This window comes from Lissotriton helveticus, chromosome 3_1 (assembly GCF_964261635.1).
Source record: "Lissotriton helveticus chromosome 3_1, aLisHel1.1, whole genome shotgun sequence".
NCBI lineage: Eukaryota > Metazoa > Chordata > Amphibia > Caudata > Salamandridae > Lissotriton > Lissotriton helveticus.
In genome coordinates, this window is record NC_136061.1 from 264,305,576 (window position 1) to 264,327,439 (window position 21,864).

Below are 21,864 nucleotides of genomic sequence, written 5' to 3' on the forward strand. Positions count from 1 at the left end.
AAGATGATGTCCTTGCCGCGATTCCTCTACGCACTCCAGAATTCTTATGATGACATCCCTGCTACCTATTTTCGAGAGGTCGAGAGTCTACAAAGACAGCTGATTTGGGACGGGCGTCCACGTATCGCCCTTGCGAAGCTTACCATCCCTTGGTATGACGGGGGCATAGCACTTCCCGATATCAGGAGATATTATTGGGCTACCCAACTGTCTGCCATTAACCACTCAATGTACTCCCCGGGTCGGGATCCGGCCTTTGAAATGGATAGACTCCAACTGCCGGGAGGGGACTTTAATAGAGCGCTTTACTCCAGGTCAGCTGGGCGCCATCTTACGGGACCGACCAGGATTGCGGTTGGTGCGTGGCGAGCTGCGAATGTAAGCCTGGGATGGGAGGATCGCATGATACTGGCGACTCCGCTTTATGCATCCGAGCGTCTGGGATGTCTTTGGACGACGAAGGGTTTTGACCGCTGGGATATGATTGGAATAAGTAGAGTGGGTGACGTATGTACGAATGGAGCGGTGAAGTCCTTTGAGGCCCTTCGGAATGATTATGACTTGAGTGATAGGGAATTTTTTAGATATTTGCAGGTCCGCCATGCCCTTGCTTCTGTTCTGACTTCTGGTGCCGCCATCCCTGAGTCCTCCCCCCTAGAAGATCGTATCCTGGATGGCCACCTCCCTGATAGCACTATCTCCTTGATCTACAAGAAGCTGATTCACAATCGCGCTGACTTGCTTGTCCGACTTAGGGAGGCTTGGGTCGGCGACGGGCTGGAATTGGATGACGAGGATTGGCAGTCGGCACTATCTTCTCCGAAAGAGGTCGCCATTCCTGCCCGTCTCCGTCTGGTTCAGCTCAAGATCCTCCACCGGGTGTATGTTACTGGTCCTCGTTTGGTTGTGATGGGTTTTTCCCCGGATGGTTTATGCAAGCGTGGATGCGGGATGAGTGCTACATTTCTTCACGTTATCTGGGAGTGCCCGAGGGTGGCTGCCTACTGGACTGAGGTACTTGCGGTGATGGCTGATGTGACTGGCATTGCCCTAGAGCCTGAGGCCCGGAGATGCCTGTTGAACGTGTGGGAACCTACCGACTATTCGGTGGCCCAGACCAGATGGGCGACCCTGGGATATCTGGTTGCGAAGCGGGACATAGCGCAACTCTGGGGCTCGTACAGGCCCCCCACTGCCTCTGTGTGGGAGGAAAACATGGACTGGTCTATGTTCCGCGAAAAGACGGTCTATACAGCCAGGGGTAGACCTAGGGTATGGACGAAGATCTGGAGTCAGTGGAACGCCTATCGCGGAGATATTTGTGCTCCTCCATTGGTTGAGCCCCCCGATGTTACCTTATCGCCCTAGGCCGGCGTTCCTGAACTTTTGTATACTGTCCTTTGATTTGCCTGTCCTCCCCGCTGTCCCCCCCACCCTGCTTTGTCCTACTGATTATGATCTCATATTCCTGATTAGTGGGTTTCCCCTCCTCCTTCTGGGCTGACTCCGTTTATTATGCATTCGCCTTCCTTGTTGTTTGTTGTTTCTTTTTGGTGTGTATAAAAAAGAAAAATGCCTTATCTTGTTTTATACTTTGGGCGGCATTTTGCATCCGATTTGTGCCTGACCTCCGGAGTGGCCGCAAGTGTTTTTCCCACATTGTGTCTTGATTTTAGCGGCCAGCCCGCGAGGTTGTAGGCCCGTCTCTGTAACCCTGATTTTCTTGCTCAATAAAAGTTTTTAACCAAAAAAAAAAAAAAAAAAAGAAACAGACGCACTTGAGTTCGACTTTATAAGGTGTGCATGCCACCGTTGTAATGAACGCACCAGAACGGGGTCACAAACAGGAGTGTGGGTGCCACGGAAATTTCCAATTACACACGCACTTGAACTGAACTTGATAAGGTGTGTGTGCCACCGTTGTAATGGACGCACCTGAAAACGGGGTCACAAACAGGAGTGTGGGTGCCACTGAAAACTATGGAAAGACCAAAAAAAGTAGAACAATGTCGGGGCAAATATGTGGGAATAGTAATAAAAGTCACCAACCGATGTAGCTGGTAGACTTTGAAGAACCGGGTTATTTAGGACCCGGCGGCGCCAGGGGCATGCCCAAGTCTTCAGGTTCACCTGTCTTAGAATACAGAGACACGAGACTCTTCGTGGTGACGTCAAAGATCGAATTTATTGACTGCAGCCAGTAACAGAAGTCCTAGAAATCATCACGGTATGAGTTCTCAGGAGACTGCTCAATTTTACAAAGCAAGTCATCCCTTTTTATGCCAAAAATCACATTCCAGACAAATACCTAATATTTACAAACTGTCCAATCACATGTATTCACACCAAAGGTATCGCATGACAGTAAAACCCACTTTTCAGTTGCCCAGCCCATGATCAATCATCGGTCAAACCCAACATTCTTCTTTAGACGAGCCAAACGAACCCATAACAAGGAGGCCACGACCCATATCATAAATAGACCATAAAGAGAGAAACAGAAAACAGGTAGAAGTAGGATAAGGCATATTTGTGTGCAATAAAACTTTACGATGTCCTGTGCTCTGATCCTTAATCTTGATCAGCTACCGGGCGAGGGAAACTAGTTCATCAAGGTCAGCTTCAGGCAACGAGGTCAGTTCACTTGGTTCATCCAAAAGTCAGCGCAAACCTCAGCTAAAGGGCATAGGTCTTAAGAAAACTCATTCAGCCTCAGTCATCGGCCTATGTGAGGGCAACCACAAAATGGCTGCCTTACACGGAATGAGAACTATGGTTCACAATGGAATCTTCAAATACACAGTGAATCCTTGTGTGCAACATGGCGGAAACACTCGTACTTGCTGAACTCATTAGTTGCGGTTCACTGCTACCAAAATTGTAACGGAACCAGGACATCAAACACGGGTTCAGAATTCACGGAACCTCAGACCCTCCTTTTGCCCTTACATAGGCAATTACTCAGTCTAGATCGGAGTCGATGTCAATTCTCATCAGATCACCAAGGTGCTGTTGAAGCATTATCTTGTTTGTCTGTGCATCTCTCGAGACAGGCGGTCCCCTGAAGCACGTAGTAGCACAAAGGCCACATATGGCCGGACCGCACTGTACACAAAGACAACATGAGAAAAGAACCGCTAGAGCCGCACCAATGATCATCAGAAGCTTCCATCCCCAAATGGATAACAGTCCCCAAAACCATCCAGTTAACGACCAATCTCCTTCGTCCACATGTATAGACTTGGAGATCTTATGTAACTTGGAAATGGCCTCGTATACCGTTGGATCATTATCTGGGATAAAAACGCAGCTACTGGATTGGATCACTTTACATACTCCACCTCGATCTGCGAGTATGACGTCTAAAACCATACGATTCTCTAACGTCATAAGGCGATCCGCTTGAAGCTCAGCTGTCAGATTACTAAGGGCACCGGCAGTTTCGTTTATGGTGGATTCAACCACTCTCGTCAATTGCCGAAAGCCTCTACTGTTAGCCATAGGTCCCCAAAACGGTAAGAAACCCTTAAAGAAGTCTCCCACCTCCTGTCCAGCGGTATCTTCCCGATGGAAGACACCTCTAACAACTCTTGTCTTGTGGTAATCTGCAGCGGCAGTATACGTAGGAGGCAACAAGTATCCAACATAACATGTTCCTGAAAAATCAGGGGGCAACCATGTATATGCTCTGTTGTAACAAACAAAATACGTGCCCTTAGCTGCCAAAAACGGCGGGGAAGATTGAGACGTAAAAACATACGTCTGAGTACAAACATTCTTCCCCAGCTGAGCTTTTGGATTTTTGCCATTACCCTGCAGACAAAATTGACCTCGGTGGGGTACAACCCAAATCGGAGGTGACCTCTTTCGTTTCTGCTTCTCACTCAGACTAACACTGTATTCGGTCGTGTTCCATCCAACATAAGCCGATAACTCTTCCCTGGGAATAGTCCTGTACGTATCGATATCTCTGCTCATATTCATAACTCCCTTCACCAAGGCTTGATTACTCAAGTTATCTCTCATGGAATGCAGAGGATAGACTTCCAGGGCATAAATGAACATCGTCTGAAAAGCCCATAGCGACCCATTGTGACTAAACGGTAAGATCAGGTAGGGAACAACTCTATCTGCAGTATGTGGCATAAGACCACACACCCAACAATTAGTAATGTTCACTACCAACTGATGTTGATGCAGTAGCTGTACGAATGTGTTATGTACAAATTCTAACCTTCTAATCTGCTCGTGTTCAGGTAAGATGTGAAAAGAATGCAAAGAAGTAGTAGTAGGAAAAGTCGTAGGTTGAGAAATGGGTGCAGAAGGCACTTGAGTAATAAAAACAATCCAACCCACCAAAGTCAACGTCATGCTAAAAAACAGCAGAATACATGTAATCAGAAAATATTTGCTATGCATTATTCTACATAGTTTCATCTTAAAGTTCATTTACTCAGCAACTCTCTCGAGGTCAAAAAAACTCCATCCTCTAACTGGGCTGTTCGCGGCGGTTGGTTTTCTTCTGCTAAGGAGTGCGTCTGTCAGTCCAGGGGACGCCCTAAGACCAACCAGAACGTCAACCTTGTGTCTACATGGCTGCACTCCCAAGTCTTTACTCCGCGACCCTACAGCTGAACCCGGATGGCGGTTGCAAAAAGGAAAAAGAAAGATCAAAACAGTTTTTCGGCTGAGAGAGTGCGGTTCTGAAATCAAAAAAGGAATTATTTATTCATGATTTCTAGGTCGTAGATTATAACGGTTTTTACCAGGCTCTGTCTGGTTTTTACATAACAGTTCAGGCTCGGTGGTGTCCAATCTCAAAGATGAAGGCACAGCTGCTTGTAAGACATCATCGTCTTCCTTCTCAGACCCTCTCCATACCAACTCAGCATCGCTAAACGGTATGAACTTCGGCAAGCTTTCAGTCTCAGACTCTGCAATACCATCATGGATCCACTGGTCGTACGGCAGAGGCAAAGGTGCCCTCTTACAATGTACGCCGTGGATCCAATTTTCCTTCCCAAAGACTTTCACAGATGTTCTCGTAGCCAACAGAACTTGGTGAGTGCCTGTCCAGCGGGGCTGGTCGTTCTTGGTTCGTTGAAAATTTTTCACGAGGACCCAGTCACCGGGATTGATGGTATGACCTGGGTCCACAGAGGCTGGTGGCAGGTTATCGTGAACCTGTTGATGCAAGACACGCAATTTAGCCGTTAGGTCATACAGATAGTCCACCAACACAGGATAGTCAATATCACTAAATTTTGTTGGTCTCGGCACTCCCCACACATTTGCCGGTCGACCAAAAACTATTTCATACGGACTAAGTCCGATTCGGGAATGTACTGTAGTTCTAGTTGACAAAAGTGCCAACGGCAAAGCATCGGGCCATTGGAGACCAGAACTCGCCTGAATTTTGGCTAACTTTAGCTTCAAAGTGCCATTGTAACATTCCACTAATCCAGCTGATTGGGGATGATTTGCAGCATGAAATTTTTGTTTTATGCCCAAACCCTCACACACTCTCTTCATAATCTTCCCCACAAACTCACTTCCATTATCACTCCACACCATCCTTGGCAATCCAAACCTAGGGAAATATTCTTTGAGCAAGACTTTAGCTGTGGACGAAGCAGTATTATCTTTTAGGGGGTATGCCTCTACCCATCTAGAAAAGGCACAAACAACTACAAGGACGTATTTCAAATTGTTCCATCTTTCCATGTGGATAAAATCCAATTGAAGAACCTCGAACGGATACGTCGGAGGCGCAAAGTTGGAGTTGGAGTTGGAGTTCCCTTACCAGGATTATACATCAGACACACCATGCAATTCTTGACCACATTCTCCGCACATTTGGGAATCCCACCATTCTCCCATACTGGAGCCAACAACTTACAAATTCCTTTCGCGCTAATGTGAGACAACCCATGTGCCATCGTAACCACAGCAAGCACGTACGCATCTGGCAACATCCATCTTTGGTGTTCTGATAACTCAACCCAACAACCAGTCGAATCCAATCTACCCGTATTTTCTCTCCACACACTCTTTTCTTTTTCAGTAGCTTCAGCCTGGATTGATTTCACACTCTCAATCGTATCTTCACACATTCCAACTGCACCAATCCATCTCGCAGGGCCTGCAACATACATTCGACTCATCACATTTTTCGCTGTTTCTTTCGCAACTTCATCCGCAAACGCATTACCACGACCAACATCATCCGTAACCTTCCGATGAGCACTAGACTTCACAATCGCAACTCGCTTCGGCAACTTAAGTGACTCAAGAAGCTCATTCACCAACTGCCCATGTTGGATCTTAGTCCCATGCGATGTGAGAAATCCCCTTTCTTTCCACAAGCGTCCAAAACTGTGTGCAACACCAAATGCATACTGGCTATCGGTATACACATTCACTCTCTTTCCCTCATACAAAATACACGCTCTCGTTAATGCAATCAATTCCGCTGCTTGTGCCGAATTATAGCTCACTCGTGCAGTTTCAACAATTATGCATAATGTCGTTACGGTGATGGAGCAAGGATTCGCACGCTATGCGACTTGCTTGAATTCATGAACCTCGAATAACATGTAACAGAGTAACCCAACATGTTTGTTTCTTACTAATTTCCCTTTATTTGGACACTGGGAATGCCCAAGAGATGCTTGCCTATGTGTTTATTAACCTTAACAACGCTTGTCATTAAAATGGCCGCCGCTTAGCGGGGTTTCTTTCTGCGCATGCGTTAGTCACACTCACGTGACGTGACGTACTTGCAGTTCTGGTGAGAATCTTTGCGCTTGCGCATTAGCATTAAGATGGCTGCTTTGTGTCCTCACATGGTGAAGCTTGCGCTGATGTTTTCGTGTTGTCGGTTATTTGCACTAAAACCTAATGCCATAGTTTATATAAAGTATGGGGTATAGAGTCAAGTCAAGTCAAGTCAATAGATTTGTATAGCGCGCTACATACCCATAGGGTCTCAAGGCGCTTGAGGGAGGGTGGGGAATTACTTGTCGAATATCCAAGTTTTGAGTTGCTTTCTGAATGCTAGGTGGTTCTGAGTAAGGCGAAGGTGAGTGGGAAGTGAGTTCCAGGTTTTAGCTGCCAGGTAGGAGAAGGATCTACCTCCCATGGTGGTTTTGTTGATGCGAGGAACAGTGGCCAGGGCTTGGTTGGAGGATCGTAGCTGACGGGTGGGGGTGTAGAAGGACAGTCGTGTGTTGAGGCATTCGGGTCCAAGTTCGTAGAGTGATTTGTGTGCGTGGGTGAGGAGGCGGAACGTTATCCTCTTATGTACGGGGAGCCAGTGGAGGTTTTTCAGGTGGCCAGAGATGTGTTCTTTACGCGGGATATCTAGTATGAGCCTGGCTGATGCGTTCTGGATGCGTTGGAGTTTTTTCTGGAGTTTAGCGGTGGTACCGGCGTATAGGGTGTTTCCATAGTCCAGGCGGCTCGTGACCAGTGCGTGGGTGACCGTTTTTCTAGTTTCGGTGGGGATCCAGCGAAATGTTTTTTTGAGCATGCGAACAATGTTGAAGCAAGAAGATGAAACGGCGTTGACTTGTTTGGTCATCGAGAGTGAGGAGTCCAGGATGACGCCCAGGTTCCGTGCGTGGTCCGTCGGGATGGGTGCTTTTCCGAGGGCCTCTGGCCACCAAGAGTCGTCCCAGGCGGAGGGGGAGGTGCCTAAGATGAGGACTTCTGTTTTGTCTGAATTCAGTTTCAGACGGCTGTGCTTCATCCATTCGGCTACTTCTTTCATTCCTTCGTGTAAGTTGGTTTTGGCGGTGTTAGGGTCTTTGGTAAGTGAGAGGATCAGTTGAGTGTCATCAGCGTAGGAGATGATGTTGAGATTGTGTTGGCGAGCGATGGCCGCAAGGGGGCTCATGTATACGTTGAAGAGGGTGGGGCTGAGTGACGATCCTTGTGGAACGCCGCAGATGACTTCAGAGGCCTCTGACTTGAATGGTGGGAGGCGGACTCTTTGGGTTCTTCCGGTGAGGAACGAGGTGATCCATTCCAGTGCTTTTCCTTGGATTCCGATGTTTCTGAGGCGCTGTAGAAGGGTGCTATGACAGACTGTGTCGAAGGCAGCGGAGAGGTCGAGGAGGATGAGGGCGACTGTGTCTCCATTGTCCAGTAGAGTTCGAATGTCGTCTGTGGCTGCGATGAGGGCGGTCTCAGTGCTGTGTTTGGCTCGGAAGCCAGACTGTGAGGAGTCAAGTGATTTGTTGGTTTCGAGGAAGGCGGCGAGCTGGTTGTTGACAGCTTTCTCGATGACTTTGGCCGGGAATGGAAGGAGCGAGATGGGGCGGTAGTTTTTGAGTTCGGTGGGGTCGGCTGTGGGTTTTTTCAGAAGGGCGCTGAGTTCTGCGTGTTTCCAGCTTTCCGGGAAGGTGGCGGAGTTGAGGGAGCAGTTGATGACATCTCGGAGGTGTGGTGCTATGATGGAGTCTGCTTTGTTGAAGATATGGTGAGGGCATGGGTCAGTTGGGGATCCTGAGTGGATGGAGTTCATCAGGCGGATGGTGTCCTCGGTGGAGATTGGGTTCCAGTCGTTAAGGATGTTCAAGGGGGGTGAAGGTCCTGCGGAAGGTTGGGTGGGTAGGTCTCCGGGTCGGTTGTCGAAGCTGTTGTGGATGTCTGCGATTTTGTTGTGGAAGAAGGAAGCTAGGGAGTTGCAGAGGGCTTGGGAGGGGGTGATGTCGTTGGAGTTGGCTGAAGGGTTGGTAAATTCTTTGACGATGTTTGACGATGTTTGACGTAGCTATTCATGGTATACAGTGTATTCATTTATTTCTGTGTTTTAATTTGTTTTCGCTTACTTTTCATGTACCGCGTTCTTGAGGGTCTGAGAGACACTCGTGATTCCATATTGAACAGCCTTTCTGCGCATGACAGTCTTCTGCTGGTGGCATTGAATCCCTGCCAACCAGAGGTCCCAGGCAAGATGTGCCTGGGAAGATGCACCTTTGCCTAGCAGAAGAAGCTAAACTGTCATGCAAATGCAACAAATGTATTTTATTCATTGTATTCCGTAGAGTATGTCATGGGAAACCCAAAATCAATAGGCGGTCCCAGAGTATGTTAATATAGGCTTGTAGAATTGAATTGTGATTGGTGTGTTGACCTATCCTACTTGGGGACCAATCGAAATTGGGGATTCTGGCACTTGCAACATTTGGGGGGTGGTACACTGACCCGAAAACAGTATAACTAGCCTAGGTTTAGCTAGAGAAATTGTCCGACTTGTCCGAATAGCTGACCTGTCACTGACCCAACGCACTCAATAGGTGACTGATACAGAGGGCTACGGAGCACTCTGTCCGTAATTCCCATAAACTCAAGGGGTTTTACTAAGAGACCTTAAGTGCTGGCAGAGCACTTTGCTGGGGAAATCGATAACCCAATCGGGGTTCTGGCTGATAGCTGCAGAGAGGGTGGAGCGCAGGCGTTTCTTCCAAACTGCGGGTGCTGGTCTTACCTTGGTGGTCCTGTCCTGATCCTAATCTGGGTTTCCTGTCCTGTCCTGGGGTGTCCATTCTGCACCTGCTGTCCTACTGATGACTGTCCTTCCTTGGGGTTTTTCCTGTCCTTAACTGACCTGTGGCCAGGGTTGGTCTTCACACCATTCTAGGTTAATATAGTGCTGAAACTCTATACTGCAACTTCTATTTTCTGTCTTTTGCTTTAATAAAGACATACCTTTGCATATGTTGATTTTCCATGCTTTTCCGCAAATTACTGAATGAAAAGCTCATACATTGTTGATTATTTCCTTAGAATGTTCCTATGTTTCCTTTCCTTTAAGCAAAACTCTCCACACCGTTTATGAAAATAGATGTGTTTATATTTTCCCTATTTAGCTGACTGAAATGATGTTTCTAGAATTATAGCGTGTCTCATTTTTTTACCTTCCCTATAGAGGTATAGGATTCCAAATTCTCACAGTATCGACTAAAGTCCTTTTCTTACCCATCTATCTGATTGTGTTACCCAGTAGTGAAATTCTGGTGTGTTTCTTAATTTGCCCCATCTATAGTAATTCAATTTTAAGTCCATCCCGGAAAATTCTGATTAGCATATTCTCTGTTCTTACTTTTCCTTAGACTCATAAATGGTTAGCCTGATTTATTTCCTTTATGGATATGTACTCTTTATTATCTTGGTTATTGATTGTTTACTTGTTGTAAATCTTTTGCTTACCGAATCTGAACTTTAGATAAAGATCTTAAAACTTCTTGAGTTTGTGTTTATTCCCTGAGTGCAAATATAGAAAGTATTTTGGTATCTGCCTTTCTTTTACAGCAAGCTCCCTGATCCGTCGTGATCATAGGTACCCGTAACGGTGGATTGGTAAGTCGGGTACAGTGAAAATAAAATAGGAAAGAACCAGGGTTACTGATAGTAGAGTGTAAGGTCGCCTGATCAATAAAACATGGTGTAGATTGAAATATATGGGCCCGATACGTGTATGGTAAAATTGTTGGCCGGGTGACCTGCGCGCTCTATCAGTAATTTTCTGGTAGCAGAGGATGGCTTGGGACCAGTTAAAGTTAGGTAGGACTAGTTAAGATAGGTAGGTAGGTCGGATGCTGCTATAAAGATTTTTGCTGCTAAACTGTGAACATTTTATTACTGCTAAATTGATAAATCACGTGAAATGTTTTTGCTTTGAAAATTATGAAATGTTTTAAATTGTTTTTTTCTGCTGTTATATTGATAAATGTACTAATCCACTCGTTAGTGATTGTTATATGTTGTCTGGAATCCCCGGGGAATTGAATAGCGGGTGGTGAGGAGAATCCACGCCGTACTGAGGTCATTGGCTTGAGGAAAATTGGTGCAGGTTAGGCAGAACTGGAAGCACTAATTAGGGTTTCTGAATGTATGTTCGAATAATTGATAGCAACGAGTTCGCTGGCAAAACTTTTATTGTGATAACCTAGTAAGGGTCACACGGAAGGAGTAGCAGGTTCGTCGGGTGATAGCAAAGGGGTTCGCTAGTGAAACTTTAGACTTAGTATATATCCCGAAAAGAAGTGGATGAGTCAAAAGAAGTAGCAGGTTCTCTAATGCTTGAGTGAAGGGTAGGCAGAAGAGATCTATCCGTAGTGTATGAAAAGTAGACAGAAGAGGTTTACTTGCAGTAAAACGTATCTTTCCTTTCTAGACACTCGAGTACAGTGGCGAATGTGTTTACGTTGTTAAATAACTAAAGCACTTGCACTTTAAAAGAGAAATCAAGTTTCCGTTACCTTGTGAAGGAGGGAGTCAGTTGCGGAGCTGCTCTGACGTCACTCTGTGCCGCGCTGGTGTTGGTCGAAACAGAGGGTGTGTAGCGGAGCTGGAATTGTAAAGGAGGGGTGAGCGCCGAAGCGTGAGAACCTGTCTCGCTAAAAAGCCGCGCACCCATTGGTCGAGATTATTTGAAATCGTGCATTTTATTGGTTGCACGAAAATAAAAGACGCATTTGGATTGGGAGTGATTTCGTAAACAAAGTCGCTCACAGGAAATTGTATGTGGCATACGTATAGACCAGAGACTAGACCTGATCCCAGATATTTAGGGTTTGAAAACGATCAGTGGAAAGGTCATAACACCAGCATTATGTACGGAAATAAGAGAAAATTGACCCTTGTAAATAAGGTGAAGAATTATTTCGAAAAGGACAAACCTATCAAAACTAGAGAAGGTGTTGTCATACCGCCACCAAATACTCCAGCATCTTTTATGATGTTTGATAAAGGGTACCACTCATGTGTATGGTTGGAAAATTGGGCGGAATACACGAAAGATGACGGAACTTTGGCTTTTCCGTTAGAAGGTACATTTAATGGCAGAATTCTATTTAATTTGAGAACCCGAATGAATGATTTACATCCCAGACCTAGATTGACACAGTACGAAGCATTAGAGGAATGGGAGATAGAGGCTTTTGAGAGAGATAAGCCCCGAATGGATAAAGGTTTAACCAAATGGTATCCGAAACTGAAACAAGAAACCCGAGAAAAAAAGATGAAACAATGGAGACAGAATATGATAGTAGAAGGACTGTATCCTATGATGGCACTAGGAGAACCAGTGGGAGAGAAAAAGGCAGAAAAGACCAAACACTGGGTAACTAGTGGGGAATCGGATGATGATTATTTGGAGGACTTGTTCATGAAGAATCCGCCTCCTTATAATGAAGGACCCAGATCCTCTAGTGTAGGGGATGCTTCCCGAAGACCCCCTTATCAGGAAGGGACTAGATCTGTAAATGTAAGAGACGGCTGTCAAATACCTTCCTATAACGAGGACCTAGGACCCATAGGCGCCAGAGATACCTGTCTAAGACCACCGTTTAGTGAAGAGTCAAGATACTCAGGTGAGAGAGACTTCTGTCCAAGACCTCCTTACGAGGGTGAGGCAAGACCCTTAAGCACAGGAAATCCGTTCTCAAGACCTAATTATGGTGAAGGACCGAGCGTAACGCATCCCACTGCCCCGAGTTAGGCTCCAACTTTGACTCAACACGTATTGCATGAGAATTCTTTGGAAAGGATATTGCAGGAAAAGGAGCGAGAGGCTCTAGCCAAACAAAGAACCGAAATAATTCAGAAAATCTCCCAGTTAAATACAAGCCCTGAAGCCTTGACAATCCCAGTAACTATTGGACCAGTTGTTCCTTTGTATGGGGATAGACAGGGGAGTCCAAAGGCTCCGATTATTACCCCAGCCGTAGTGCAGCCGAGAAAAGAGCCCTTAATTATAGATGATCAGACGAGTGAATGTGAATCTGAGGTTTCGTTAATGGATTTGCCGATCAGGGACTCAGGAAGGAGTTCGCAGAGGAGACATAATCCTTTCAATACGGGAGAGATTCAAATGGAATCGACTTCAGGTACTAAAAGTGTCACAGTAGTGACTCCTGAAGAGATTGAGAGATGGAGTCGAGAATTAGAGAGACAAACTCCTCAGTCAAAACCCTTAGATATTTACAAACTGAGAATAGAAATAGAAGAACTGATGGCAGGAAACGTGGGGTTAGACAGATTAAATACCTATTCCGAGGAAGAGTTTCTATTTATCAGTAAAAGTCTTACCCGTAATACCAGAGTGTTCCATGAGAAATTAACAGACACTGCAGCTAGTATGGGAATAGATATTGGGAAATCAAAGCCCTTACAGAAACCCTACAGAGCAGAATTCTCAGACAAAGATCTAGAGAATATGAATGTGTCAGGAAAGAAGGTACAGATCAAGGAATTGTTGAACGTGTTACAAAAATGGGGAGATTTAGAAAAATGGAAAGCCAGCTGGGCAAAGAAAAAGGAAGAGAGTAGATCCAAACAGACGACTTCTGAGTTTGATTTAAAGGAAGCTGACAAGCCAGAACAGTTATATCCTATGCGGGAAGTGCCAGGTGGAAAGTATGTGCATGTTCCATGGTCCAGACAGGATATTGTGTCCTTTACTAATGACTTTCCGAAATTACGAGAAAAACCCTTGGAGTGGTACAGACAGGTAGAAAGGTTTGTGAAAGTACAAAAATGCCTGTGGAAAGATTTAGATGGGTTTTTCGATATAGTAGTTCCAGTAGATTTGTGGACAGAATGTAAAATTGCCATTGGTTGGCCTAGCAAGGAATACCCGAGGAACCCTACTACAGGAGCTCCTTCCGATGAGGTAATGAAAAAATACGATCAGGTAATGTTACACCTGAAGGGAAAGGTGCCTGCAAAGGAAACTGATTGGACCAGAATAGATAGAACTACACAGGAAAGAGATGAGACTGTGTATTCCTTTTATGAAAGACCTCTACAGGTGTTTAAAACATACAGCGGTATAGATAACATCGAGATGAAGGATATGACCCACTTCATTTACAGGTTTGTAAATGGTTTAAGACCTGAAATTTGCCAGTGGATCAAAGACAATAAAATCTGTTGGCAGACTAAGAAAATAGATGAAGTCTTGCGATACGCAAAGTATTGCGAAGACGAGATGGCTGATAAGCGAAAGGCTTTAAAGGAAAAGGTTATGTGGGCACAAGTCAAACTAGCTGAACAACAAGAAAAGCAATTGGGTAAAATGAATAATAATTCCCAAAATCAAGGTTCTGGGGGTGGAGGGAAGCCCAAAGTGAAAATGAGTCGAGAGGAAGCCAAAAAGAAGTTTCCCTGTCACGGGTGCGGACAGATAGGGCACTGAAGAGACGAGTGTCCATACGCACAGAATAATAACCCCCAAACCACTGATTTAAATCCACACACGCAGAATGAAAAACCAAGAAAGACCCAGCAACAGGTAAAATCGAGTCAGTTGCCTCATGTACCTAGACCGAATTTTAAGGGAAAGACACCGCAAGGTGAAGACATAGAAATTTGGGGAGGAAAGGAGGATAGAAATGCAGCAACTTCGCAATTTTTGTTGAATGATACTTTCCTCTGTGACGATCAATACTGACGGGGCCTGAGGGGGGAGGACGAGGAGTGCATACTTGGCGCCTCCTTGCCGGTAGACCAGTCAGGGCCATACATTGAAGGAAAGGTTGAAGGCAATGATGTCACCTTTCTGTTGGACACTGGGGCTACCCCTTCTACTGTGAGAACAGCAGACGTTCCAAACCTACCCCTCTCGGGAGAAGCCATCCAAGTGGTGGGTGTATCTAATCAATTGATTAGTACCCCAGTTATTGAGCCCATGGAGATTACAATAGGGAATTTCAAAGAAATGCATAGATTTGTTGTCTGTGACACCAGTCCTGTAAACCTATTAGGACGTGATTTGTTGTGCAAAATGAATTGTACCATCTTTTGCTCACCAAAGGGCGTCGAAATTCAAACCCCAGACGAAGATGGAAAATACAAACTAATGTTAATAAGACCTGACTCAGAAATTAAAAGACTGACAATACAGGACTTACCTGAAGAACTCCAACAGACAGTGAAACCAGACGTTTGGGACTTTACTGGAAAAGATGTAGGACTAATGGCAAATGTAGACCCAATTTAAATAGCCATAAAAGAAGATGCAGTTTACCCAAATACTAAACAGTACAAAATGAGTGCAGAAGTGAAAGCAGGAGTTGCCATTGAAATAAAAAGATTGCTAGAAGCAAACATTATACAAGAAGTGTTGAGTAGCCCATGTAACTCCCCCATAATTGGAATCAAGAAACCTAGTGGTAAGTACAGAGTAGTGCAGGACCTGAAAAAGGTAAACAAAATCGTTGTTCCTTGCTGTCCTATTGTTCCGAACCCAGCAGTGATCCTGTATCAGATTCCCTGGAATGCTGAGTGGTTCACCTTGATTGACCTGTGTCATGCATTCTTTTCGATCCCATTGCATCCAGACAGCAAATTTCTTTTCTCATTTGAATTCGACAGTCACGTGTTCGTTTGGAATCGCGTCCCTCAGGTGTATACAGAAAGCCCCTCAATCTTTAATCAGATTCTGAAAAAGTGCCTTGAATCCTTAGTCTTACCTGGAAACTCAGTTTTGGTGCAATATATAGACAAACTCTTGGTGGCGTCTAAGAGTCAGAGAGACTGTGTTGTTGACACCATTGCCTTACTGAACCATCTAGGTGAAGGAGAACATAAAGTGTCACCTGACAAACTACAGTTCTGTACCAATTCAGTAAAATATCTGGGGCATCAGATAGAAAAGGGAGTCAGGAAAGTTACTGCAGAAAGAATCAGAATAATTCGAAACATGCAATTACCCAATACTCAGAAAGAAGTCAGAATGTTCCTTGGAGTCATAGGATACTGTAGGCAATGGATTGTGGGATTTGCAGTCCTAGCAAAACCATTGATAAAAATGACTAAGAAAGGAGCAAAAGACCCAGTGGAATAGGATGAGGAAAGCTTGACAGCATTTACGAAATTACGAGAATGTCTGTGTACAGCCCCCGCTTTAGGAATGCCTGATTATTCGAAAGAATTTGCACTGTTTTGTGATACACGAGATAATTGTGCACTGTCAGTCTTAATTCAAGCTCATGGTGTGACTAGACGTCCAGTAGCATATTTTTCTGCTACCTTCGATCCAGTGGTTGCTAGATTGCCCGGATGTCTGAAAGCAGTAGCTGCAACTTGCATGAGTCTTGAACAGAGTGAATCCATCGTTATGGGACATCCTGTAACTGTGTATGTCCCACATGCAGTTGTAATTTTACTGACCAGAACTAAAACCCAGTATCTCACCCCTAGTCGGCTGACTAAATATGAGAGAATTCTTGTAGGTGCTGCAAATGTAGTCATTACTCGTTGTAACATATTGAATCCAGCTACCCTATTACCAGACTCACTAATTGCAGAAGCAAAGGGAGAGGTCGAGCATGACTGCATTGACCTGACTGAGTTCAGTACTAAACCACGCCCAGATATCAAGGAAATGCCCTTGCCTGTAGAAGATTAGAAGCTGTTTGTAGATGGCTCATGTCTGAGACACGAAAGTGGAGGCCTAAGTGCTGCTTATGCTGTAGTCACGGTATCACGCACTATAGAAGCATCCTGTCTATTTGGAGTGAAGTCTGCACAAGTAGCCGAATTGGTTGCATTGGCAAGAGCTGGTAAAATTGGGAAAAATAAAAGAGTAACCGTATATACTGACAGTCAGTATGGTTACGGGGTTGTGCATGACTTCGGCCAATTGTGGCTGCAGAGAGAGTTTCTGACTTCTTCAGGAACCCCTATCAGAAATGGAAAGGTGGTACAGGAATTACTGGACGCAATCCAGTTACCAAAAGAATTGGCAGTGGTCAAGTGTACTGCTCACAAATCTGGTGACGATAATGTGACAGTAGGTAATCGATATGCTGACCAAGTAGCCCAACATTGTGCCAGACATCGAATGTCTGTCAATATCAAATTGGGGGGATATGGAAACAGCTGCCAGCTTATGGTGTTTGAGAATGTGCCTAAATGGGAAGAATTGAGAGATTTACAGAATGCAGCGACACCAAAGGAAAAGGGAAGATGGAGAAAGTTTGGTTGTCAACAAAGAAACGAGGATGGTGTCATTGTTGGCCCTGATGGTATGCCTGTGTTGCCTGACAGCCTGCTTGCTTCCATGGCCAGATTAATACACGGAAATACAAACATTGGTAGGGATGCCATGATTTGTGTTTTCCAGCAGACATGGTACAGCTCGAAGTTCAGGAAAGTAGCAGAGTCACTCTGCCAGAGGTGCTTGACATGTCAGCAATTCAACGCTGGGAAGAAAACAGTAGTTGCAATAGGTAAAATTGGGATAGCAAGAGGTCCTTTTACAAGATTGCAAATTGACTTCATTCAGTTGCCCCTTTGTAAAGGAATGAGATATGTCCTTGTTATTGTCTGCCTATTTTCAAAATGGGTAGAAGCTTACCCGGCCAAGAAGAATGATGCCATCACTGTAGCCAAGTTGTTACTGCGAGAACTAATACCTAGGTACGGGGTTCCAGTCACAATTGAATCAGATAGATTTGGGCATTTCCAGAATGAAATAATTGGTCAGCTCTGTGAAGCATTCAAGATTACACAAAAGCTGCACTGTGCATATCGTCCAGAGGCTTCTGGAGTGGTGGAACAAATAAATGGCACTATCAAGTCGAGACTAGGAAAGATGTGTGAGTCTACTAGCATGAATTGGATAGAGGCTTTACCTCTTGTTCGGATGGGAATCCGAAGTATTCCAGACCGAAATACAGGCCTGAGTCCCCATGAGATCCTGATGGGAAGAGTGATGAGACAAGCATGGGTACCAGGACACAAACTGATAAGCATTTCTGATGATTTGGTACTTGAGTACTGCAAGCAACTGGGTGACCAAGTGCGTTCTATCTCTCACCAGATTGGGGAAGACGCCGTCGCCAGTCCAGCAACTCCAGTCCATAAATTGATTCCAGGTGATTGGGTGGTACTCAAGAAACACACTCGTTCAAGTTGCCTTGCACCGAAGTGGGGAAAACCAAGACAAGTGATTCTGGTAACCACAACAGCGGTGAAGTGTGCTGGTGTGCCGAAGTGGATCCATGCCAGCCATACCAAGAAGGTGACCGAAGACGAAGCAACTGATGCTGAAGGTTGTCCAGCTGAGGGGTCTCCAGACGTTGGTCCTGAAGTAGCTGATGAAGAACAACCGAGCACCAGTCAAGACGAGTGGATACCCATAATCGACCTGACAGATGATCCCATAAGAACAAGAAGTCAAACCTACTCAGACAGAGAGTGGAATAGTGAGGACGAGACAGGAATAGGAGGAGAAAATCAGATTATCGAAATCCATGTCAAATCTGACGAGGAAGAAAATCAGATAGGGACAGAACAGGTGATCGACACACCTCCCAGAACTCCTGAAGTTGAAAAGGGACAGACAGAAATTAGGGCGAAAGTTCAAGCGGAAGAAAATCAAAGGTTCGAAGTGCTTGAACAGGAACAGATAGAACTAGACGAAGGTGTTCAGGACACAGAAATTGAAACGCCCAAAAGTCACAACCAGTCTGCACCTGAAAAAGGCCAGCTTAGTAACCAGGCAGAAGAAACTGATATAAGACCTGGGACTAGTCAGACAGAAAAGGAAAAGGAGGAAGCAGAAGTGCCACAATCAAACGAGAATAAAAGAGCATTAGAAGAAAGCCAAACCACAGTGCCAGCTAAAAGGTTCAAGAAAAAGAATAAAGAACCAAGATACATTAAAAGACTGAGACTAAGACTGAAAACAGTAGAAGAAAAGCTTGAGCAAAGAAAGCAATGTTCTAGTAAAACAGAGCAAACTGGAGAAAACTCCAAGCTAAGAAGTGATCGAATAAAAAGACAGAACGAGAAATATCAGGATCCTGAATGGACTTACCTGGTGTTGGAGGAATTTGAGGAACTTGATAAAACTGACGAAACTGATGAAGAACTGAATGCTGACCAGTCTGCCGAAGAAGAAGAACCAACCTGAAATTGTTCAGTGTAAGCTACCTGTGCAAAGTTACAAAGAGGGGTTGGAAAAACTTCTGCTGAGCAGAAATGTCTGATTCAAATGTGAATGGAAGACCTAGACGTAATTGCTGTAAAACATGCTGTAAAGTATGTATATGTAGTGTAGCCTTAGTTTTAATATTATGGATAGGACTAACCATTACTATTCCTTATATGATGAGCAAAAGTACTAATACAGACACTACAGAGACTGTGACGAAAAATACAGAAGAAGTGACATCACAAAGTGTAGAAGGACATGAGAAAGCACTTAGCATTAGACAAACTAAAATGGACTTAGAAGCACCAGATGAGGAAGGACTACATTATCACGGAATCAAGAACCAGACTCATTTAAACGTATTCACTAACCTTTTAGTGCATAATGTAGAAACCATGGAAATAGAAGACTGTTACGTTTGCATGAAGCTACCTACTTCTGTAGCTGAGGGAGTGACATACCATTACTTGCCACTAACATATGGAATTTCCTGTAGTATTTTAGCTAGCTTATTCTATAAAAGAGGACCGTTACAGTACTACTACTCTAACTCAGACGTGATATTTTCTGAACTTCCTATACGTGGAAATCTGAACCCTGTACATACCAAAAGTGACGTAACACGTTATATGGGAGAATACTTTCTGACTATAGGTACCATAGATTTAGGTGAAGCACACAGAGATAACTTGACCTGTTCATTACATGAACAAGAGAAAATGTTTCTAAACATGGCAGAGAAAAGAAGAGAAAGTTTCCAAAGAAAGGCGAATGATAAAAGGCATAAAACTCCTAAGTGGGCTGAAAACATGGGAAGCACCTCAAATGGTGGGGTTAGTCCTGCTTTGTTGCTGGATTTCGAGAGAAAAGGGAAACTTTGTCTTCACCGAGAAAAGACTAGTTATTATAATAACATTTTCATTGGTTCCAGTCAATGTGAACACAATTACAAGGTAATTGGAGGTTGGGGTTTCAAAAATGGGTCAGAACCTGTGTTTCCCGGGATTTATTACATATGTGGAAACAAGGCTTATTTCAAATTGCCGGATCACTGGTATGGAAGCTGCTATTTTGGAATTGTCTTCCCGAAAATATACCATGTGAATGAAATTGCTGGAAGCAATGAAAACACTAACAATTTAGTGCGTAGTAAAAGAGAAAGTATAGGTGAAATAGTAGGTAGTATTTTTAGTGCATTGATACCTGCAGTGGGAGTGGTTCTGAATACACACAGAATTTGCAAATTGTCAACAATAGTGGATCGGTTGTCTACTGACACTGCTAGTGGATTCCTGATGGTCAATACCTAAATGGTTGCGATCACATCTATGGTTTTGCAGAACAGACTTGCTCTTGACACCTTATTAGCAAAAGAGGGCGGAGTCTGCCGAATGTTGAAAGCGCAACATTGTTGCACTTACATACCAGATAAAAGTGTGCAAATCAAAAGGTATGTGAGGAACATTACAAATTTGGAAAAGGAACTCAAACCACTGGAGGTTGATAGTGCCTGAAAAAGACTTACTGATGGTCTCTCCGCTGTAGGTCATTGGTTTTCCAATTTAGGTAAAGGGTTTTTGTTAAAGGTACTGATGCCAATTGCAGTAGTAGGTTTTATCATATTCCTTATATTTGTCTGTTGCAAATGTCGCAAACACCAAAAGAAGTATACTGTGAACAAAAGAGGTGTGAAACGGATGAACTTGAATTAGAGGAACTGAATAATCAGATTTATAAAAGGGTGAAGAATTCTCACCCTAACAAAGACACGAAAGAGAAATTGAATCGAATGTTAGAGGAGATTGAATTGGGAAAATTGTGAAAGTTGGCATCTGATTCCATTGGTTTTGTGATGATAGTAAATATCATCAAAGAGGGGATTAATGGAGCAAGGATTCGCACGTTATGCGACTTGCTTGAATTCATGAACCTCGAATAACATGTAACAGAGTAACCCAACATGTTTTGTCTTACTAATTTCCCTTTATTTGGACACTGGGAATGCACAAGAGATGCTTGCCTATGTGTTTATCAACCTTAACAACGCTTGTCATTAAAATGGCCGCCGCTTAGCGGGGTTTCTTTCTGCGCATGCGTTAGTCACACTCACGTGACGTGACGTACTTGCAGTTTTGGTGGGAATCTTTGCGCTTGCGCATTAGCATTAAGATGGCCGCTTTGTGTCCTCACATGGTGAAGCTTGCGCTGATGTTTTCGTGTTGTCGTTTATTTGCATTAAAACCTAATGCCATAGTTTATATAAAGTATGGGGTATAGAGTAGCTATTCATGGTATACAGTGTATTCATTTATTTCTGTGTTTTAATTTGTTTTCGCTTACTTTTCATGTACCGCGTTCTTGAGGGTCTGAGAGACACTCGTGATTCCATATTGAACAGCCTTTCTGCGCATGACAGTGTTCTGCCGGTGGCATTGAATCCCTGCCAACCAGAGGTCCCAGCCAAGATGTGCCTGGGAAGATGCACCTTCGCCTAGCAGAAGAAGCTAAACTGTCCTGCAAATGCAACAAATGTATTTTATTCATTGTATTCCGTAGAGTATGTCATGGGAACCCCAAAATCAATAGGCGGCCCCAGAGTATGTTAATATAGGCTTGTAGAATTGAAATGTGATTGGTGTGTTGACCTATCCTACTTGGGGACCAATCGAAATTGGGGATTCTGGCACTTGCAACATTTGGGGGGTGGTACACTGACCCGAAAACAGTATAACTAGCCTAGGTTTAGCTAGAGAAATTGTCCGACTTGTCCGAATAGCTGACCTGTCACTGACCCAACGCACTCAATAGGTGACTGATACAGAGGGCTGCGGAGCACTCTGTCCGTAATTCCCATAAACTCAAGGGGTTTTACTAAGAGACCTTAAGTGCTGGCAGAGCACTTTACTGGGGAA